The sequence below is a fragment of the Anas acuta genome, chromosome 2 (genome assembly GCF_963932015.1).
Source record: "Anas acuta chromosome 2, bAnaAcu1.1, whole genome shotgun sequence".
Lineage (NCBI taxonomy): Eukaryota > Metazoa > Chordata > Aves > Anseriformes > Anatidae > Anas > Anas acuta.
The window spans coordinates 110,605,507-110,629,688 of NC_088980.1; the positions used below are offsets into that span (position 1 = coordinate 110,605,507).

Below are 24,182 nucleotides of genomic sequence, written 5' to 3' on the forward strand. Positions count from 1 at the left end.
TCATCTAATAGATTATAAAAGCACAAATGCAAGACTTTATCCTTAAACTGTGTGGGGTGAACTTTGGCAGTTAAGGATCTTTTTTGGATTCAAAACGACCATTTATTATCTCTTCTGTCAATTAAATTAGTTAAGTTAATTGCGTATATGTGTCTTCTTTGATTTGGCTGTGCAACGCTTTTGTAATTCTTGGGGAAAATTGCAGCATTTATGATGAAAGCTTTCCCTGATACAATAATACATTTCTGTTTTAAGGTGGGTAACGAATAATCCAGATTCATAATGAAGAATTTCTAAATATAGACTTTGTCTCCTAACTTCCCAGTTTGGATCATTTTATTTTTACTTGTAAATATCATCTGTGTATTGTAGTACTTTCATGCCTGCAGGCTAAGATTACCAGCCTTCCTTTTTTTCCTCCTCCTTCTAAATATTCAATTACTCAATGGTAATTATTATTATGTGGCCTTCTTGGCTTACTACATTATTAGATTAATATAGATTTCTTGTGCCAAATTAGCGGAAATCACTGTTATACACAAGAACGAATCACTTTTTTTAGTTTTATTTACTTTGTTGAATAACAGGAAGACTTTGACATCATAAGGCTTTATTCTTGAGTCTTTTAATATAATATGTCTTTGAAAGCTAAGAGGGAGAGGGCATATTTTTACTTTGTTTTTCTTCTGTCAATTTCTAATAAGTAGAAACTTTTGCTAAATTATAATTTAGTTATTTCAAATATCTATAAATAGATATTTGTGAATGAAATCACAGATAAGTCTCCTGATTTTTAATTATTGTTTCAAAGGCATGTAGCAGGGGTAAGAAAATTGAAAATGAAAGAAAAGGAGCTGTCCATGGTCCTGCAGCTGATTAAAAAATATTTCCTGTTATTGTACAGAAAACAAAACAAAACAAAAACAAAAACAAAAAAAAGAAAAAAAAAAAAACAATGTAGTGTTGCAGAAAAGTGACACAATTTGCTACTGTGCTTTTTGTTTGTTTGCTTGAGGGTTTTGTTATTTCCAAAACTAGATAAATCTTATACTGAAGTTAACTAGTAAGTAGAAAAGATGTGCATGAAAAACTTATTTCAGGAACATGTCATGTTTCTGTAAACAGTACAAACAACCTCAGATAACAATAATTTTACCAAATTACTTATTTAAACTAAATTTTTATTGTATTTTTTTTTCTCAAAGTTACAGAGAATGCAACTTTTCAATTAATCTTTGAATATAACAGAAATGGTTTCTATGGTAGTGTCGCAATGTAAACAAAACAAACAAACAAAAAAAAATACCAGATCCCAATCTTGCATTACTTGATTGCTTTTGAAATGAATTCTTGTCCTTATGTGACCTGAAATGTGTGGTTACAAAGCTATAGAAATCCAAACGATCATATTTGTTTGATATGAAATGAAAAAAATAGTTAAATTGAAAGTTTAACATCATGATATTCAAAATCCCAAGCGGTATATAAACATTAAAAGAAACTTTGGACTGCTAATCCTAGGAAATGAGTTTTATGGATTGAATTCAACAAGGCTTCAGAAATGGTTCCATCTGCTGCCTAGCAGCTGGTGAAAGGATAAATTTAATTCATTAATTCATTTGGAAAAAAGGATCCAAGTAGTAAAGACTTCATTGCTCATAATGCACATAGGTGGAAATCAAAACTGAAATTAGGTCCAGTATCATCTTTGATAATGAGTGACATTTTCTTTGTTATTTTTATAGTGATCTTGATCAAACAGTTGACAATATATTGACTATATGCTGTTAACCGATACTTTTATGTCTGAAAAACTTGGGAAAGCATAGATCCTCTGGAGCTGGAATGCTTCACTGAAGCATTATTGCTGTGTTTCTATGAATATTTGCAAGTTCTTTCCTATGAAGTCAGTTTAAGAAGAGAAACAAAGGTACCACTGTAATTAGAAAATCAGCATATTCAGTTATGGCACCATAATAATCCAAACCCAGAATGCCAAATGCAAAGAAATTATTACTTTCCTTTACTTTTCTCTATGAGTCACAAACTTCATCTTTCTTTTCCTTCCTGTCTCCACCCATGATATTTTCACAATAAATGCTGAAAGTTTGTACACAAGTAATGGGGAAAAATGTAAGTTAAGGACTGAGAAAGAACAATATTGAAATATTCAGGGTTTTAAAGACAAAAGTACTTGGACAAATGCTTCAATAATAATTTGCCTTCTAAGTTCTAGATATAAAGTTATAGAGCCTAAAACAAGCTCCAGATACAAAATTAAAAACAAAACAAAACAAAACAGAACACTTTTACCTGTGCTTCTTTTAAGCTAAATCATAAGCAATGAGTGCAAAGTTATCTGTGGTCTTTGAACCATGAGGTAGCCAAGTGAGCTATGGTAAGGGCTCGTGTTTCACTTTATACCAGGCACACAGGTAAGTATGCCTCTCATTACTTGCTGTTGGATACACAGGACTGAGGAACCTGTTATCCTAAGGTCTCTTAAAAATTTCCCAATGTCTGTTTTCAATGTTTCTGCTTGAGATGGTGATTTCATGAATGATATTTGGCTTTTCCCATTTCCTCTCCAGCCCATGCTAACTGTGGTGGGTTTGTTGGATTTACTATAAAGATTCTGTTCACACCCTGTGGGTTGGGTTAAGAATTAGGATTTATGCATTTACTTCTACTGTTGCATTGTTTATACAGCTTTGGTTTAGTTTTGATCCCTTTTTTTTTTTTGCCTTTGAGGCTCTTCCACAGTGTCAGCTGCTGACTGATAGTAGGAGAACGGCCTCGTGGTGTGAATGAAAGGGACCTAGCGGTTGGTAAACAGAGATAAGGAATAAATAGAGCACAGGCAAAAGGAGATAGTTCTGTGGGAGCCCAGATTGCCGCCAGTCTGTTCAAGTGAGATGCAGTGCCTGTCCTTTTCCCAGATTAAATTAGTGTGCGAAATCTCCAGTGACCTCCTCCCCTTCTCCCCATACTCTTTAGCCAAACTGAACAGCCTCTGCTGTAAAGTATTCATTTTATCCAGGGACAAGTTGGACAATAGAACTCTCCCTGTTACTTATGGACAGCTGTCGTCATTCATAGGGCTTTTCAGCATTTCATTTTTCATAAGAGTTAAAAGGGTTTTACCTTGTAACTGACGAGAGGTTAGAAATGCAAAGAAGCCAGCCCTGAGGTTGCCCATAGTAAGGAAGTTAATAAATAAACATCATCCCCCCAACACATATATCCCCTCCCCAATGTGCAAAAGGCTGTGTATTTTATTAGCACTGCTCTTCTTATTTGAAGGGGTTTAATTGTGATAACATGATTACACTGAAGCATGAACTGCATAGAGAAATTAACAAGCAGAGACACAGCGATATGCAGGGCCCCCAAGGTTCCCTAAATTAAAGGTGACCAGTGCAAACCTAGTGAGTGCCCCTTTCCCTTCTTTGCCCTTGCTTTTTCCTACATATCCTATCACTTTATTACCTGCAAATAACTCCTAGGAAAGAGTAAACCCTCATGAGATACCTCTGTGGTTCCGTATTTTTTTTTAGTGATTTACTGCAAATATATTCAGCATTTTGACTGATTAAATAGACCTTCGGCAACCTTGAGGGTCACTGTGTAGAGTATGTACATAGAAAATGCATCAGCCCATTGTACCCTGGCAGCTAATGAGATTGGTCGTTAAGTAAATGACACAAAGCCTACAAAAAAAGCTTAGCAGCTCACTAGAGTATCACAGAGTGTCCCTGCACACCACACAACGACACAAACAGTGGACTAACCTAGCCCACCCCTGCTTTATTCTACATCACTGCTTCCCTGATGTCAGCGTGAGAGGCAGAACAAAGGCTAAAAGGCACACGGTAAGTCAGTCTGACAATTATGCCCTAGGGAGAAAGTAGAGCAAATCTTAGCCTAACCATGGGGTTGAAAGTCCGTTTCTGGACAAGTAGGTCATAATGAAGGGATTTTTTTTTTTCCCTGTCACTTCATGAAGGGGAGAAAAATGTCTCTGGAATCAAGGTTGGGTTTGTTTCTTGTTTGTTTGTTTCCTATTCTCTCTGTCTTTTTTTGCCAGCTTACAAAAGTTTCTGGAATTCTGAAAGTAAGGTGAAACAGTATGTTTGTGAACTCGATATTGTACTTATAGTATAATGAAATAAATATTCTTTGTAAGAACTGCCACACCATAAACATCGCCTCAGATGTACATTAACATCTGATGAACTTTACAGACAGAAAGTTTCTTTTTAGTAGTCTGTAAAATCTGCTGAAAATGTGTCATAAGTAAGAATACACATTTCAGTCCACTAGCCAGTTACTTACTCCACCTAAATACCTGATAGAGTTTTTAGAACTATGCAGATATAAATGAAGCTGTTACTATGATTTGGGCTGTTGTGTTGTTTTTGATGGTGGTGATTTTTCTTTTTTGTTGTTGTTGTTGATTGTTTGTTTTTTCTATATCTGTTGTTAACAGATTTTTTTCTATGATATCTCTCAGTGTTGTCTTTACACAAGCTGAAATTAAGGAGAGTTGAAGATTTGCTCTTAAACATTTATATAATCATTACTTATTTTCTTTGCACAGCAGCAAAATATTCATCTGATATCTTATAATTGCAGGTGCCTGCCTGTGCCTGCCAATGGTAAACCTTTTCTAAGAGTGTTTCAGTTTAATATCTCAGGACCCTTTATTTTGCTGAAAAATGGCAACAGGAAGTTGCCAGAAAGTCTTGTTTGCATTGCTAAAATATTTCTCTCTACTTTGCACTTTGGAAGCTCAGGGGATGTTAGGTTCAAAACAACATGATATTATTACAAGACGCCTGTGTAAATTAAGTTATGCTTTCTCTACTTCACCCCTCCTGCCCCCACCCCCAAAAGAAAAACCCAACAACTTAAAAACATATAAAAATAATGTTTTAAGAACACTTTCTTAAATGCAGACAGATAAAGAAGCAAGAAAGGTTCAGAAAGGTTCAGCTGGCATTACAATTGTTTAATTACTTGTTTGTTTGTTTGTTTGTTTTATTTTGGAAGAGTTATTTAATTTGTGAAAACATTTGCCACTATATCATTTGTAGAGACATCTCAAGATAACCTGTTCAGTTGAAAACTCTTCAAAAGTCACTGTTCACATAGTTCACTCTGACATGTCGCATATTATCCTTCTTATTGCATGGAAAATAGAAGTAACATCACAGTTTATAGAAATTAAAATATGATATTTTAATGTATGCACTTTGTGATTCCTTCCAAAGATGTGTGTGCATATATATGAATCCACCTATGCATATTTATATAAAATATACATATATATATATAAATACTATGCACACCTATATAACATCCCTATTTATTGAAACTCAAGTTATATGAAGTTACAATTATTTCTACTTTTTGCACTTCCCAATATTTCCAGCTTAGGAAATTTAATGAGGAAATAAACAAACTCCAGTAAAATTATGTATTTGTTTTCATTTTCCATATATATTTTAGGTATGTGCTTCTGAGCAACATGTTTTCCGTATGCTATCTTAGAAAATGAGAGATATGCAGGCATCAGAAAACAAGCTTGCTTTCTCAGCTAAGTCCTATAATTCACATCTAATTTTTAGATCAGCAGAGATTTTACAAACTAAAGGGTTACAAAACAGTTTTGCTTTGAACTTTGCTAATTGATATTAAGTTTTCAGCTCATTGTAACAGGTATGATTTCAGGATATTTTCAGTTCAGGTGCATCACTACAGTTTATACAAATGAACAGATCCCTATCACACAACCATCATGATTTTTGTACACCTATGTGAAAGAGAGTAAGGCATATCTAATATTTCAGCATTCTCTATGATAATAAACGAGTTGAGCTATCTTTTATCCTAGTAAAAGTAGAGAGTGATTTCATAGGGCTAATGCACATGCAACAGTGCTACAAAATTAATAAAGCTATTCTAATCTGACAGGTGGACACACAGTAAGTTTCAGTAGTTTTTCATAGGTTCATTAATTTTCCCTTGTCTGGTATTTTCTTGGTACAACCAAGAGAAAAGGCAAAGAAATCTTAATTTATGATAATTAATGTTCATCTGATCTCCCAAAAAACTATGTAACACACCAAATTTTTAGAAAAAAACATTTCAATATATACCTTTTGGACCTTGCGATCTGATATGAGGCCTTTTCACATATCTTTGTGTTCAGTTCCAGGAGACCTGTGTCATTTGTGCATATGGATCTGAAAAACTTCATGGCATCACACAGTTGATTTTAATAATTCTAATCCATTTTTTTTTGTGCACTTATAGTTTTTCAAACTAGTAATCCCAAAATATCTGATATCCCTGATAAGTAAGTGTATCAAAGGTCAGTCACAAATTGTCCTCCCAAAGGCCTGTCTCTGTCACTCCAAAATAATCCATAGTAAATAATACGCAGAACAAACTTTATATTCTGATACATCCATATATATTTGGAGAGTCTAGAATAAAATCTGTCTGTTACTTGAACTGATTAATTTTGGAACTATGCATATATAACTGGAATCAGGTCACTTCTTGTAGTTTATGTGCACATAGTTGTAGCTTATTAAAAACTGCATAAGCAGAATTGGTGCTTCTGAATTTTAATAATCTTGAATCACTTCAGACTAAAGATACTGTTTAATTAGTGATAAAAAAGATTGTCTCCCTCTTACCTCCTTTTAGTACTAACATAAAATCTCTTTAGAGAATTGCTCTCAGCTATATTCATGGAAGTCTTTTAATAATACTAACAACTTCGGCCTTTCTAAATTGGAGATTTCTAGTTCACAAAAGGTGATAGCCTAACTGCAAAAGTTACCTTATAATGGAAACTAGGCTTACCTTGCTGGGTATGTGTACACTTACAAGAGCGTTTGTACATGTGAATGATTCCAATTAGGTGAGATCGAGGGCTCATTTCAATATAGTAAAGCAGGTGCATAAGTGTTTTGAAGATGACGGGATTATTGATTTGCTTAATAGATTTGGGTAACATTTGCTAGCTTGTTTTTCAAGTTTGGCATCGTACATGAACTTTTCACTCCATTAAGTAACTTACTTTTCATTTAAAGACATGTGTTTGAACTCTGCTCCATAAGTCTTTAGGAAAATAATAATAATAATAATAAAGCTTTAGAAGTTTTCCAAAATGTAATTGCATATGAGGATTGGAGAACCCAATTTCTTGAATGTGTTTCTTCAGGTGATAGTGGGAGTTAAGAGGTCAGTTCCTTAAAACTCAGCAGAAAATTTGACACCTTAGTTGCTCCCCCCAACACTTAGAGCACATGTACAGCAGCTGGATTGGCACAACAAAGTAGTAATGGCTCCAAAGACACTGTTATGGACGATCAGGTCAATAATCCTTATGCTAAGAAGGATTTACATGATATAGAGTAATAGCTCTGTCATTTCTGAAGTAAAAATACACTTTTTAATGAGCATCAAAATGATGTTTTGCACTCTTCACATCAGAGATACTATGGTACTTTAAAAAAAAAAAAAGTTCTTCAAATAAAGTTTAGCATTTAGCAGTTGAACGAAATAAGGTTTAAAATACCATAGGTAGGCAGCTACAATACCCCAAAAGACTTTTTTTTGAAAATGTACCTAGGACTGTTTTCAAACCTTTTCTTCCTTTCTGTGTCAGAATAGTATAGGATATTTCCAAATATGTCTTCGAGCAGCTTTTTTATGATACAGACCAGAAATTGTTTAGGCTTAGAGTGGCTTTTGTTTATTTATTTATTTACTTATTTATACTGTTTGATTTTCTCCTATTTCACGCAGAAGTTTGACACAAAGTAAGACTCAAAATTATTACAAGAAGATCTTATTACAAAAGTAAGTTTCAAAATAAGAACAGTAGCAACTGGAATCTAAGGCTGTGATTTTTATGTTATTTTCTCTTAAATAATTTTCTTGAAAAACAAAACAAAACATAAAAACAACACATTTAATACATTTCACACAATTAGGAAAAAAATATTTTTCTCACTAACAACGTGCTTAAATCAATCTCCATACAAACTATGGAAAGTCACCAAATCCTAAATAGTAAGAACTACCATAGTGATACAAATGACGAGTGAGTGCACATGACATTTTCATTGTATCTGTAACATTTTATAAAATTAAACACCATTTTAAAGTACAGGTCTAATGGGAATCATCCTATATATAAGCATCAGACATTTAGTGAACAAAGTGCAACTGAACACATAAATCACGCTAAATAACATTGACACTTTGTCAAAGGAAGCAAATGTATTTAAGGTTGAAGTGTATGGTCAAGCCACTTTATGGGTAGCCCTTCCCATTATTTTTGTGAGAAACAGTGCTGTCTACAAAAAGGGTTAAAGAAAATGCATTCTGTTGCATCTGCTTACTAAATCCCTTACTTTAGTAGAAATTCAAATTTTGTAAAGATTATTCGTTTTATTGATGCATATAATTATAATCACAAGCCATCTGCTGATTTGGCAGGCATGGTTAAAATTCTCTAACTCTCATAACCTTTCAAGTACAGTGCCCTTGGGACTCTATTTCACTTTTATATTTTGGAAAACATGTAGGGACAAACAAGAGAGGTCATCTGCCGAAAGTCAGACCTGCAAAACATTAAAAGAATACAGATTTTGATAACTGCTCTTGTTTTAATAGCAAATAAAGTCTTTTCTATTTTATTTCTGACTTCAGGAAGGATTATACTGGTTTCCATCATGCACTTTGGGAATTTGAATTTTTTCTAGGGATTAAATCTCTCTCCTAGTACTCCTGGGATCTGGGTTCCAAGTCTAAACTAAAAGAACAAATATTGTTCAGTTTGTTTGTCACAGGTGAATTAAACGTATCTGACCTTGGCCTTATTTTCTCTTTTTAAGCATTTCCCATTACATTTCTATATGATATTCTCTCTCTTTCTCTCTCTCTCTCTCTCCCCCCCCCTCTGCTTTTTTTGCACTTGGTCACTGATTTTCATTAAAAGACATCTATTGCATATTTAGCTTTTCCCATGAAGCTCAGAAGAGCCTTTTTAATTTTGAGGGCTACACATACAACAAGGAATAAAAAAGTGGCTAACACTATTTTATACTTGTATTTTTGCATTTGTATGAGCCTACCATTAGCTCATGGTCAGCCACAGTTACAAATATTTGGTCTTTTTGCATAGGAGAATTTGTTCTCCATTTTCTCATGTACTTCTCCATGTTTAACCAAACTAACTATTTAATACTTGAATTTGTATTTTTTTTTCCTTGTATCACCTGTGGTTTTACTTTCCTTCTTCTAGCAGAAAACATCCACAAGGGAAAAAAATACTCAGGAAATACTCTCTCTGTCATAATAAATATATATATATATATACACAAATATATATTGCTTTTCACCAAGTTGCTGAATATTGTTGATGTTTTGAATACGTGAAGATGGGAAAGGTTGCATCAGAATGGGATAGTCCAATGACTTCCTGATATTAGCAGAAGGCAAAGACAATAATCTGTCAACAGAATTGTCTTAATGCTGTAGATATGTGTACCTCATAGGAACAAAATATGTAACTCTCACTTCTGTTTAATTAGTGTATCTGAAGGCCTGTATATAGCATGCATGCTGCTTTAGTCCTTTTGGAGGTTTGATTCTCACCCCACACCCTCATTATGACAAGCAGGAGGGAAATGCACATGTTTGAAAGTGTCTTCACAGCTGAAACTAGGGAAACAGGCCGAGAGTAGCTCTGGTTTATTTCACAACCAATTAAGTATGACATCTGTTGAAACTCAGGAAATAAGTCTCCCTTCCCCCTGTTCATATACTTACTTAAGCTGCCAGTCTTTTGTTTGGATATGGTGAATTTTACTTACAAGACATGGCTTCCTTGGGGTAAATACACAAAATAAATAAATAAGTTTATAAACCCCAACATATAAAACCTGTTTTGTTTTGTTTCATTTTGTTTTGTTTTAACCAAGGTTTCACTAAGTGCTTGTTGAAAAAGCCCTTCTTGGCATTCAGCTTAAGCAAATGATGGTGTTAATAATTCTTTGCCTAAACATTTACCTTACTTTCTGAAAAAAAGGGCACGTTTGTAGGAAATGTAGGCACAATAGCACTTTCATTTTTGAAAATCTGGCTCTTGTTGTTGGCTTCCAAAGGCAAGCAAGAGTTGCTAGAAAGAATTTGGATTTTAAGTTCATTAATTTTGTGGTTCAGAACTTGGCACTGAAGAGAAGACACCAAAGAGAACAGGACATGTGGCGTTATGGATGGTTAAAAAGAGATAACTAAATGCAAAGTCACTGTCACTGGTGCTGTCAAAATTCTCAAGTATACAGTAGTTCATAATACACCAAGAAACAGATTAGATTAAATAACAAACTTAGACTTAAGTCATATTTACTATCAAATGATAATATTTCAAGCTGAAAGACACTTCCCATTTACCAGGCACCAATCCATGTGAAGCCCTTGCTTATCAGGAAAACTGTTATTCTTTCATAAAATATTGTCAAATACAAACATTATAAATATTATATTTCCATCCATACCAGTCTTAGAGTTCAGTTTCTTTCTGCTATGCTTAAAATTTGATTTTACTCATTTTTATATATCTAAAGAAATAGCTTCCGTATCATGCTGACCTTTTCCTTTCTCTCCCTCTTGACACTGGATCCTCCTGTTATGCTGAACCCATGCTGCTCATATCAAAGCTGTGCCTGACTCTCCTTTTTCTCTGTTTTACATTACCTGTTCTCTATTTTATTTATTTGTCAGCTTCATTTTCTTTGCCATTTTTTTACTGTAAGGACTGGCTTTGCCTTCATTCCTGGAGGATGGCTCCCTACTTTATTTCTTTTGCTTTTTTTCACCTCTATTTTAAATTACATCTCAGAATAGCATAGCATCAAGTTACATAAGCTGCTCTGCAATTGACATAGTTTTCTTGGTTAGGAATCCTTCAGTGAAATGTCATTTTGAACAGTGTAAGAGTCTAGACAAGAGTCTAGGCAGTCAACCAGATTCCCTTTAGAGGAAATTTCTTGTATGCAATTCATCTCACCCTGAAGTATATGTATAAAATAAGTAAGATGTATCTCACATCTACATAGCTGTAGAAATGTCTACAGATTGCCTGCATGCTACCTAGAGACTATGGGAAGCCAGTAGTCATTGTTTCAGAAATGCATCTGCATTTCAGACTTGTTAGGGAGGGATATCCCACCATTTCTGTCCAGCCTACAAACTAAACTTGATTTCTTCTTATATCTAGTCTTCAGAGAAACTTGGTATTTCTACTGATTTCACATGAGACAGAAATAGGGGTAATAAGCCTTATACCAAAATTTCCTCTTGTATATACACAGTATTGATGAAATTTGGTGTGTGTTCAGATACAAATGGACAGTAGAATAGCAAAGTTGACTATGGCTGTGCAGCTCAGAGAACCAAATTTTGCTCCTGAAAGATGACAAATGAAAAATGAAAAGACCAATTCCCTACCTATGTAATTTTTCTTTTCAGAGATCTTATTTTCCCAAAACTAATTCCTAAAAATAATAAATGAGTTGTAAAGATTTTAAAAATATGTATCCATGTCAGAATACAACAGAAATTTCTGCATTAAAATCTGTCTACAGTTGGATTTTTTAATGACAGCATTGAAACACTTACAAACTCTCTCAGTTACAGATTTTCTTTCTCCTGTTGGTCACTGCTTGGGATCTGTAGGCATTTTTAGGGGTGCCTCTGTGATTTTTCTCTTTTCACAGAATTTCAAGACCCTGTTTCCCAAACTTTGAGATAATAGATCATTATTAGATTAGATTACATGATGTTTTTGCACTGTCTCTGTAGGTGATTATAGTGATTTGATGTTTCTCTTGCTGTCAAAACTGCAAGAAAGCTTTCATTTCAAAAGTTCACTCCCTGTGCATACATTGCATAGGTGTCCATTTTTTGTTTGTGTTTGAAGAAATTTGAGGATACAAATTTTGATTTCTGGAGGATTATATATCATACCCATAGCTTAAGCATAGAAGTGTGAGGATTTTTAAAAATATCTTGTCTCTTTAAAGTTCTAGGTACAGATCCTCTTCCGATCAGTCCAAAATTCCTTCAGATAAAGGCAAAGTGCCTAAGTGTAAGTTTTAAGTGTAAGCAACTAAGAACACATTCAAGAATCAGAACTGGGTGCCAGTCTGGTAAGCTATGGTAAGCCACTTACATAGTGGATGGTCACAACATTGTAGATCCATACATAACCTTGAGGGAAAGCATATGACTATACGCTTTCCTAAGCCATACCATGGCAGGCACAGGATGACACTTGAACCAAGGAGTCACAACTAGGTCAGTCCTTTGCCTTTTTACACTATTTCCCTGAAGAGAGGATAGGCAGAGTAGTACAACTTTCCATAAGACTAAGTTCAGCTTGATCTAATTTTGTAACAATGAGCTTTATGAAGGGTTAGTATATGTGTACCTTCATTAGCATTTCTGTAGATGAGACTCAACATCAATGAAAATTGTGCCCAAAATTACGGACATACAAAGTTCTGTATGGTATAAATTGACACCAGTTTAGCAACATAACCCACTAGACTGATTTAACATTTATCCTGAAAAATTTACCCTACTCTCATGCACTGTTAAAGTTTTCTTCCCCACAGTCAACATTTTAGTGGCCATGATAAAAAAGTATCCTCTTAAATATCCCTAACTGTTTTTTAATAGCATGAGGGAGTAAATAGCTATAGGGTCCCATGTTATAGTAACAACATTAATTATATCATTTAATTTTATTGTTATTAGTATGAAAAATAATTGCTACTATTTTATGACCACAGAGAATAATGCTGTAATATTGCAGGTGTAAGTTGCTTATGATCAAAAAACATCAGTCTTCAGAAAGAAAGCTCAGCATACACTCTTCAGGTCATACAGCCTGCTTCCCCATTTGTTTGTGGGGTTTCTGATATTTATTTTGAGTTGCATGATAACCCCTATCTTTAAAGTTAGCGGACACATGGTTATTTTGGTGATATTTTAAAAGTAAATAAGTCAGGTTTTATGTGGAAACAATACAGAAAATGTGGAGATTTTTGCCCTTAAAATTTTCAGAGAAATATTTGGCATGTCTCCTCCCTCCTGAGCCTCCAAGAGTATCTCCACAGTAACTCTACCATTAACCCAACAGGCTCTTTAGAGAAGCTGTCTTCTAACATCTCAGCTGCTTCAGTGTACAGCAAAAAGTTTACTTCTAATAGAGAGCTAGTAAGCCCTGCTACTGACGGAGTTTGTTAGGCAGATTACATCTCAGGAAAGGGTGAAACTCAGTCCAAAAGTTTAGGTTTTCCCATTCCCTAACTAGAGACACTGATTCCTAGTTTTCCTGTCTGTGGATGAAGATATATTGTGTTTGGAAAGGGAATAATCTGATGAGTAGTGGAATAATCTAAGACAAAATGAGCATTACCTAATAACAGTTTTCTCTGTCCCGGCCCGGATGTTCAGAGGTTTCTGTGAATCATTAAGCTCAGTTAATGTAGCTCTAGGAAACTCACTTTCACGTAAAATTCCAAAATCAAGCAAGAGAGTTGTTTCTAATGAAGCAATAAATAAATGCATACCTTTTAAAAGACCATAACCACATAGGTCACATTTTCTCATTTCTCAGTGTCCAAGTTTGTCAATACAGCCTGCTCAGCCTAAGGCAACTGGGAGAAAGGGGTGATTCAAAGGAAAGTGCATTATTCGTTTCCCAGATGACTTTTCAAGTGGTCCCTTGGATTCATATGGGTCTTTTGCCTTGGTATTTTCAAAAGCAAATTTATAATATTTTGAGATGCCAACTCTGCAAGGTTAAACTGGACCTGAAAAGCTTATTTTTCTTCCTGAATCATCATATTCAGAAGATCATAGTCCTACCTTATATTTGCAAGTTACAAATGTTACAGTTGTCTTATGTGACAGCTAGCAAGGAATTCAGCTTCTAATAAGGTATTAGGACTGTTACAGACACAACTGCAAGTAGTTGAGCTCATACTCATATACCTTGTACTGCATTAAGTTCTTCTAATGTATTGTGAAAATTAACTTCCTCTGCTAACACCTACAGATCTTACCCAAGGGAAATCTGCTCAGACGAGGGCAACCACTGTATAGATAATTTTAGGATAGAATCATGTTTTGAAGACGCTTCCAGTTTAGAGTCCTGCCTCAGCTATGTGAAAAGCAAACATTTCCAGTTGATGAGCCAAACAGGACTTGAGCTTTGCAAGGTCTGACACAGTGCTTTGTTTTAGCCTTAGTCTTCACAACTTCCTTTCATAGCAAGAAAGCTAGAATAACTTTAGCGACTAGTTGGAGGTGTTCACTGCTGTGGTGGAGAGGTCTGTATCTCCTTACTTCTTTGACAACAAAAGAAATCTAGATGTGTATCCCATCTCAATTATTAAAGTTAGCTTTTCTAAACATCTCCTGAGTTTTATACAATCTGTAAAGAAGACATATAAAAGTGACGTACAAAGATCACCCTTGATCCTACAAAGCTATGAAGTATATATCCTGTTCACCACAGCTAGAAAATTGTTTTATTTATTTGATATTGAATTACCTTCTAGTATTATGTAAAAAAAAAAAATTAACAGGAGTTTACTGAAAACCTTAAATCATTGACTCATTAGATTTTGACATAATAATTTAAACTCTTTCCTTATGACCATTATTTTTTTGCACTATTATCTGTTTTATTGGTTAAAACAATATTTTACAATGATTTTTTTTTTCCAGTCCATAGACCAACAAGTTATAAATAAACATCCTTACCCAAATATCAGGTAAGACTAGCTAGATACATGTGCAGATCTAATCTTCCTCATATAAACTATTATGTAATATTACAAAAATGAATTTTTATTAGTTTTCATGTTCTTTGATTTCTAGTTTTGTTGATTAATTCAGTAGTCATGAGAACACAGTGTTGGCCTGAGAAGTACAGTTGTTTTCATGAAAAAAGGTATGGAAATGTAAGGAGTTTTAAGTATTTTTTTTAAACTGCTTTGCAAATTCTCTGCACAACAAACCTCACCAATATGTAAACAGGGCTCTAGCTACTGTGTTTGTCCACAGCTAAAGCTACAGATGAACACAGTGTAGTTGTGTGATGACAGGAACAGCTGACTCATTAGTAGAGAGCAGTGAAAGGTAATTAACCCTGGGAAAAGTACAGCTGCCATGCGAGCTGTTCCTTTCTGTAGGATCTGATTAGAAATTAGTGTTAAACCACTGATTCTTTAAAAAAATGTCATTGATAATTCACTTTCTCTCTCAGGTGTGGCCCCTGAAAGGGGCTGAGGATAGAACTAGTGTACAAAAGGTCCTCTATCTAAAAAGGCCTTTTCTGAGAGAAGTACACACCTGTTTGGCTGCTTCTGGAGTTTTCTTAGTGATGGATATTGTCCCAGCTTTGAATGCTCCAAGTCTGTGGGCAGCACAGAAAATGCACTGTCAAAATGACTTAAGGTAGAACATTGTTGTTTGCTATAATGAAGCTCTTAGCGAGTGATTACTTAAAAGTCACAGCTTGTTTTATCAGGACATAGTTTTATACAAAATGTTGCAAACATTTTTAGAAAGAAAACAAAAATCTTCCTACTAGGGTAGGTGAGTACAGCATATAAGAAAAGGATTGTGACCTGTACATGAAAGCTGGTCCTCATCTCACACTGTTTCTGCACATATTGTAGCTTTTGCAGGTAGCTGTTGCAGCTCCTGCCAGCAGGAGACAGAACCTGTGATTTAAAGTGATGTACAAACATCAAGGCAGCCTGTCATGTTCATATTTAGACACCTAATACAGGCCTACTTATCCAAAATGACAGAACTACCAACTACAATAACAATATTTCATGAATGTGCTGTTGATATTTCTACCGTACTGTTTATTATTTATAGTTAATGTGTCCAAAAGAATTTTAATCATCTCATTTTGTAAGATCTTTGGTCAGGATTGTATCTTTCTATAACTGTGTGATTAATACCAACTGTACGTGAATGCTTGCACATGTAAATAACATTTATTACTGAGGTTCATGAGAGTGTTCTGGTTATTTTCAATGGAGCCAGGCTTACACCAGGGAGTTTGAAGGGAAACTGTTTAAACTGATGAAATATGCAAGACTTCTCTCCATAGGAATATTTTTTTCATCCTACTCAAGACAAATTCACTACATTAGGATAAATAATAGATTGCTATTATTTAACTAATATAAATAATATTACAAAGATATGTTTCTATAGTGTCATTTTTAACTCCATGATGTTTAGTGGTACAATGAGACATTTTCTTACCATATATGTAGTACACTTACAATTTCAGTTTCTTTTAAATGAAATATAGTTCTTGTTGGATACCATATTTGAACCTAGCACTACCACAAACCTATATACATGTACATATATATATATACACAAACATATATATGTACATGTGCATATATATACGCACACACCCCTTACTGATATTTTCAACACTGAGAACAAAAACATTCAAAGAAAAAGAAAAAAGACACTATAATATTTACTAGGATAATTTTCTCTTTATCAGAAAGTAAAAGAAACAGTTTTTTAAAGTAAAGAACTCGCATGCCGAGAGTGCGGTTACCTCTGTATTGACTAACATGTTAAGAGAGGAGAGCTCAAAAATATTTGTTTAAATTACATTGCTATTCATCATGCATTACTTAGTAGGCATTCTTCTCAGAATTATCCTTTTTTATCCGTTCATTTGTTTTTAGTAAAAAAAAAAACAAAAAACTTGAAGAGAAAGAGGAAACACTTTTTTCTTGGAAATCCCAAGTAATAATCCAAGTACTCTTGGAGTATCAGGTTGAGTTTCAGAAGAATTGAAGACATCAGCAAGCTATTAAATTGATGAATGCATGAGGATTAAAATAATATTCACTACCTTAAAGCATGGTTAGGAATGCACAAAAGCTCTTCAAATCACTATACTACATTATGCTACATTTAGCTTAAAGGTTAGGAGACTTGCTGAAGGTCCAAGAATAGATCAGTGTCAGAGACAAGAAAATAATCTTTTTTATTGGTAGTGGAGGTTTTTATTTATGTATTTATTTATTATGATGATGATGAATTTGTACAGTCATGGTGCCTTATCTTTAAGTTTGTGGCAGAAGACAGATGGAAATTTATGAAATAACCTTCACCCCACTCTAGAATCATAAAATGCCCCCAAAAGAGAGATTAAACTGCTGTTCCTGGTGTCTCTTGACATAACTTAGAACAGACTGAACACACTTTTCCTTTCTCCACAGACATGATCTGAAATTCTGTTGTCTCAGTGTTCATTTTACATGCATACTTTTATATCTGACAAATATTAGTCAGTGGTTTTGCTTGTCCTTTCTTACTTTGATTTTCAAGGTGGCATTTTTGTTCTTGGTTTGTTTTTTACTGTGCTACTCGGCATGCTTCCAAGATCTTCAGGGCAGTGCAGTAGTGCAAGCAAGTCCTATTATCTTTAACAGTTAGGGTCATTACAAGTCTTTTAGATGGTGGCAGACTGTACTTCACATGGCACTCTTCTAGTTAATGAACATATGTGATTTGCATGTTGAGGGAAGGCACACTTCTTCCCTTTGTGCGACTTTCCCTTTCTTGGGACATGCCTGTCATACTTAATGAAGAGAGCTTGTTGTTTAGAAAGGGGAGGAAGAATGCATAGGATAGCAGAATGGTAGTTGCATTTCTTTTTATAAAAATAGTTTGTATTTTTAGGTTCATTGTTCCATCTGACTCCATGTCAGAGAACGTTCAATGAGCTAATTAGCCATGGGTTTTGTCCAGCTTAAGAATTGTGATGTCCTAACTCTGGCTGTTAAATCAATCCCATAGAATTTGGCTGGAGCAGTCAGAAATCACGGGGAGGTAATATAGTGACCTAGATTAAGCCTGTAAGTATTTAAGAAGTGACCACTTTGACTGAACCTAATCAGCACCAACACTTATGTAGAATCTGTACAATCCCATTAATTCTTTGCTGGCTTGATGGAAACCATGCATGGTATGAGGACTGTAACAGCAGTCCCTAAACAGCAAGTTTGTAGCTGGACCAGGATCTTCCTGTTGCTGGAGGAAGCTGTAACAGAGTAATTAAAGCAATACAATTTTGCTGCTTTTAGTTATACCAATCTGTGTGCTCAGGAGTCTCACTCTGGCCTCATTCCTGCAGCTACTAAGCACCCCTTCATTGAGCAGAGCACAGTCATCTTTCGCTGAAGAGAGTAGCGGTCCCCCTACACAGTACCTCACAACAGAGATGACTCCATGCAGGAAAAGTCATCCAGGCTGAAAAAGAGTAAACAGGTTTTAAAATAAAATAAACCCTGTGTTCCAGAACCACTGACGCATGCTCTTTGAACTTTCTTTTTAAATTACTCTGAAATCATAAGGTTGTTATGGTGTGTTTTTACTCCAAATAATGCATATCATTGTAACACAAGCCTTGAAGTTAAGTGGCTACTTTAATGAAACATAGTTACCATAGTTACCACAGGAGAACAGAGAATAACTTTTAGTTCTTTTGAAGCTATGAATTAGTTTAAAAAGAGGAAAAGGAATAAACAAGCATGCAGAAGTTTATTATTCAGTGTTTCATGCCTGATCAACTCTAAAAAAGAACTCTCCCTAGACTGGGGCATTAACATTTTCCAGCTGAAATCTATAATTGCCCATCAAGAAACACAAAATCACATTTCAGCTCTTTGGTATTTCTGTTTCCATGTTTGTTTGTTTGTTTTGTTTTGTTTTGTTTGTTGTTTTGTTTTGATTTTTTTGGTTTTGGATTTGTTTTTACTTTTGTTTTTCCTGAGTCAGAGAAGAAATAGATTTTTCCAAAGTTCTGCTTCCAGCATTTTGTTAATAACAGACATCTTACATCATTTTGGTTGCTATAAATAAATAAATAAATAGGTAGTTAAGTAGATAAATAAATAAATAAAACTCTGAAACAGAGCAATACATTGCTAAACACAACTCATGAACTTGTAACTTTGTTATTCGTTATAAACACTATTATAAGGCTGGTGGGAGGGAAATGAGAATTTATCATCGTGAAGATGTCTTCCAGGACCAGCTTCACTGTTTTTCAGTTTAGCATTGAGATGTGCTCTATCCCTGAAGTGTTAATGGAGGTCACTGTTGCTCTCCTTTACCATGTCAAAGTAAAGGAGTTTCTACATAGTTGACTATTGAGAAACAAAATGATGTTCTTTCCTGTATATCACCTTCAGCTTATGAGTCTCTAGAACAGCAGTGATTAACAGGACTTTTACAAAGTTTCTGTGTAGTTACAAGGACAGCTTCAATCTTCTGTCATTTTTTTGCATTAGCTATGATTATGCTTTTACCACCAAAATGCATTTATTTTAAAGGTAACAATACAGACTCAGAGAATAGCTTATGTTTCATCTATATTTATCAGCACTCACTGTACATTTGTGTCTTCATTACCAGGAAATATTAAGGGACATTGTGCCATCTATTCCTGTTTACAGTTTATTATGCAGAGATAGGAAACACTTAGCATGTAAAATGAATGTAGAAATTATTCCTGGATAGAAACACGGACATTTCCCACTCGTTGGCTCTTTCTCCTCCATCACCGGATCAGAGTGTAATTGTCAGTAATCAGGCCTGCTTGCTGCTGATAAAACCACTCTGAATGCTAGCAGCCTTCTTTGTGTGATGACTCAATTATTCCAGAAGTGCCTCATCAAATCTGCCCCATCAGCTGGGCTAATAAATAAGGAGAAGAAACTGGCCCCCCAAAGCAAATTATAAATCCATTTGCATTAACCATTTCGCTGGTCCATGATCTAGGCAGAAATAAGCATGGCAGATTGTGTTAAGCTTATTTGAATATGTTTATAATGTTTACAGCATGCAACCTTTTTTTTTTTGTTCACAAGGTGTTGGAATTATCAGTCATGAATAGCATCTAAATGCAGTTATGTTAATTACAGCAAACCCTCAGGCATCTTTGAGGGATAGTTTGTTGCTTAAATCAGGTGAAAGTTAAACCCTTCTGCTAGGCGAAATATGATCTTGCACATGGCATAGGAATTATAGTCATGTTAAAAAGATAAGATGAGTGCAAGAGATGTATTTTTACAGGCACTGGAAGGACAACTACAAGTGTTACGAAGCTGTCTTGCACTGGTAATGTGACATCCTATTCATCTCAGGGTAGAAATAAATAACATAAAGTTCAGCCTTATAGTTGGGAAAGAAAATGCAATGGTTGAAGTAGTTGTGATCCTGTTTCACATCACAGATTTGTACTGTTCACTTAATAAAAGAAGTGCAAAGGGGAGTATTCTTCACCAAGGAAATTCCTTTCTGAAACTCAAACTATATTTAAATAAATAAATAAATAAATAAATAAATAAATAAATAATGTGTCCAAGTAGTTCCTTTCTGATTTCCAAGAATTCTCTGTGTAATCCAGTGAGTATGTTAAAGTGTAACTTCAGAAGGCTGAATTAAATTAATTTGTTTACCCATGTACTGAACATTATAAATGTGCTTAAGTGTCTCACTGAGATGACCCATACATTTGTGAAGAACTTAATGTTATGTAATTCAGCATGTGCAGGATAAAGATCTGACTGTAGTCAAGAGCTCAATATATATTTACTTTTTGTAACGGCAACTTTTGCTTACAGACTTATATTTTCAAATGCTAAATATTTTACCTTGAGAAAGAGAAATTGTCACTGTAGAAACATGAAAATTGTTCTTACATCACAATGGTGAGCACATTGGATTTTGTTTCCTTAGCTGTTACAACAATACTGAGTTAACAAATCACAAACTGTTGTGCTTTTTCATCTTCATATTTGCAATGCATCAACTAGTGATGTGATAAATTAGATAAAATCAAATTAATCTGTTGGAAATGATATCCGTTATGCTCAAAGAAAGTAGTTAGGCATCTTTTACAGATGTCATACAGCTTTGTATACTGTAATTCTGATAAAAAACTACCTCAGACTTTGGATTATATCACTTTTAACTGTAGAATAGATATTATTAAATTTTCAGGAATTTTTTGGTAATCTGACCTGAATGGGTGGACTTTTACCTGTAGACAATGGGTCAACAAGAACAGTTGCTTGAAGGGATTTGTCACACACATATGATAGTGAGGATCAGGGCCCAAATGGTGATTCACATCAGTATCCTGGTATGACTCACGGATCTCAGCAGGTTGGCACTTAAGAGTCAGTACATAATCATGTTGCACTGGAAATGGCTATAGACCAAAGAGTGAATTGCAAAGATTCCAGGTTACTTCACTGAACCATTACATTGACAAATCAAACAACTCATTTATTCCATCTTTGTGTCCTTGTAAAGTTTATCATTTTAGTAGAAATGAAGTACTGTTTGAAAAAGGTGGACACAGGCAAGCTTCAATGACAGGATTAAAAAAAAAAAAAAAACATAAAAAAAAAAATCAGGTACTATGGAACCATAGTATTTTTCACGTTGGATGGGACCTTAAAGATAACCTAGTTCCATCCCCCCTGCCATGGGCAGGGATGTCACCCACTAAATGCCCAGGTCCCCATCCAACCTGGTTTTGAACACTCCAGGGATGGGGTGTCCACTGCCTTTCTGAGCAACTGTTCCAATGCCACACCACCCTCTGAATAAAGAATTTCCTCCTAACATCTAATCTAAATCTCTCCTCTTTTAGTGTAAAACCATTCCTTCTTGTCCTATCTCTACATGCCCATGTAAAAAGTCACTCTCCATCTTATTAATAAGCCCTCTTTAAGTATCAAAATGCCATAATGAAGTCGTCCTGGAATCTTCTCTTCTCCAGGCTGAACAACCCCAACTCCCTCATACTGTCTTCATAGGAGAGGTGTTCTAGCCCTCTGGTCATCTTCATGGCCCTCTTCTGGACCCACTCCTACAGTACCACATTCCTCTTGTGCTGGTGACCCCAGACCTGGATGCAGCACTCTAGGTGGGGCCTCATGGTAGTGGGGGATGATCACTTCCCTCAACCTGCGTAGGGTGTCATCAGTCTGTAAATCAAAGGTATTTGTCCTTCCCAATTTTTTACTAAAACAGATAAATGAATTTATGCAAGCCATGAATAGATTGGGCCAAAAGTCTTTACATTAACAGACTGGTGGTCTTAAGGGGAATGACCCCACCATAGAGACTTTGTTGACAAATAAGTAAATTATTTCCATGTTACTCCCATCAACAACAATCTTACCATCAGAGTTGCCAATAATTTAGATAGATGACCTCTTGAGGCTGAGATCTTATTTTTTTATTTTATTTTATTTTATTTTATTTTATTTTATTTTATTTTATTTTATTTTATTTTATTTTATTTATTTTCCAGATGGCATGTCTATGGTCAATTATTTTATATAGATAAAATATTCTCAAAAAACAAAAAAAAAAACAACAACAAAAAAAACAAACAAACACTGAATAACTTATTTTATAAGATTTGGATGTAAATCAACACTAACTCTCCGAAATGAATTTGTGTGATACCTGAAGTATCAGATCCCACAAAAACATTTGAAATGTAAATTGCGTCTTGGAGAATGGACAGGGATGACACACAGTTTATATTCCATTAAGGGAATGCTATTAACAGGGTGTGTAGGATTACACTGTGTCACATCCCATGACACAGCATAATCTTACATACCCTGTTTATAGCATGACAGATGCATGACATTGTATTTGAGTTTTTATGAAACATTTTATCTTCAAAAGTGAATATTCACCCATAAATCAGCTGTAAGTTTGCCAGCACTCTGTTACGTAAAAGAGAGAAAGCAATAGTACATTTAAACTTGTTAACCAATAACTTCTGTTATAATCGAACAGAGAAGAGAGGTCAAGTTTTGTGCTTTATATAAAGTTTTGGTTTTGTCATACTATAATGCCCTGCTTTTCAAAGATAGCTGATGATGTCGTGTACCAGGCAGATGGGAGTAAAATAGCAAATGGCATTGTTGCATGTAGCTTTCCAAAACAATTTTAGACTCTCCTCCCCATCCCTGATCTAGCCCAGATTCATTTTCTTTAAAGGAGGACTTTCAATGTATTAGCTTATTATATAAAGTTAAATGCAAAAAGTTCTGTACATTTTCCTGTCCTTTGTACACTTTTCCTTGTGGATCTCAGCTGTGCTGTCTTAACTCTTCCTCCCTTAGGATGAGAGAGACAGCAGATGGGGTTAGGGCAGAGGGCTGATGCTTCTGACAGCAAACGGCCTGGTTGTTGAGTGGAAGCTGTGAGCGTCAGGAAGCTCCTTTTCCCCAGAGAACCAACTAACCACTGAAGAAAGTTGAAAATGAGCCCTTTGAGAAACGCTATTAAAAGTAGTAAAAAATTGCAATTGTGCAGATGATGTGCTGCTGTGTGGTTATTCGAATGCTAATGAGTTTGACATTAGGAAACTCAAAGGGTTTACAGCTACTCCCTTATGTGATTTAGTTCTTTATTGGCAATCTTTGAGAAAATAAATGAAAAATATATTGCTAATAAATACGTAACATGATAGGATTTTAAACAAATCTGCTAAGTTGTAGGCTTTAGAAAATGCTTTGTTCACTATTGTAAGTATTCTCAGAGAGATTTTGTGTTACGTTAGTTTATCTTGAACATAGACAAGACAGGTAGAAAGCTTTAAAAACTCCTTTTTTATTTTTTTTTTTATAAAATAACAGGGAAAGAGGCCTTTGAGGGTAAAAAACATTCTTTTTTTCTATAACATATTGGCTAAAAAACTGCTTAAAAATACTTTTCAGTATTGGGATGTTTTGTTCTGCTTTTTCTCCCCTCTTCGTCATGTTGCATCTGTTGTCTGTTTTGCTACTTGATAAACGCTTATTTTTTTAAATTAAAAGTTATTCATGGGATGCAACTAATATTCTATCTATTGGGACTCAAGCTGAAGCTAGTCACTCAATAAACTCCAGCCTCTCTGCGAATCAGTTTAGAATGAACCTTTCCAATTTCAGTAATATAACACTACAAATTTTATTGGGAAAATTTAATCAGATTTAAATGAATACTTA

At 34.7% G+C, this 24,182-nt stretch overlaps 1 protein-coding gene across 4 annotated transcripts in view; it reads left to right on the top strand.

The window, feature by feature from the left end:
* The window catches only part of ST18 (ST18 C2H2C-type zinc finger transcription factor), a 198,645-nt gene that overhangs the window by 95,943 nt on the left and 78,520 nt on the right, over positions 1-24,182 (top strand). The window contains exon 1 of one of the 4 annotated variants that reach the window (XM_068671695.1): positions 3,702-3,872. The exons of the other annotated variants lie outside the window; for them this stretch is intronic. The gene's annotated coding sequence lies outside the window, so the exon portion shown is untranslated. Of the gene's footprint in view, positions 1-3,701; positions 3,873-24,182 lie in introns of those variants that run through there. 4 annotated transcript variants of the gene reach the window in all.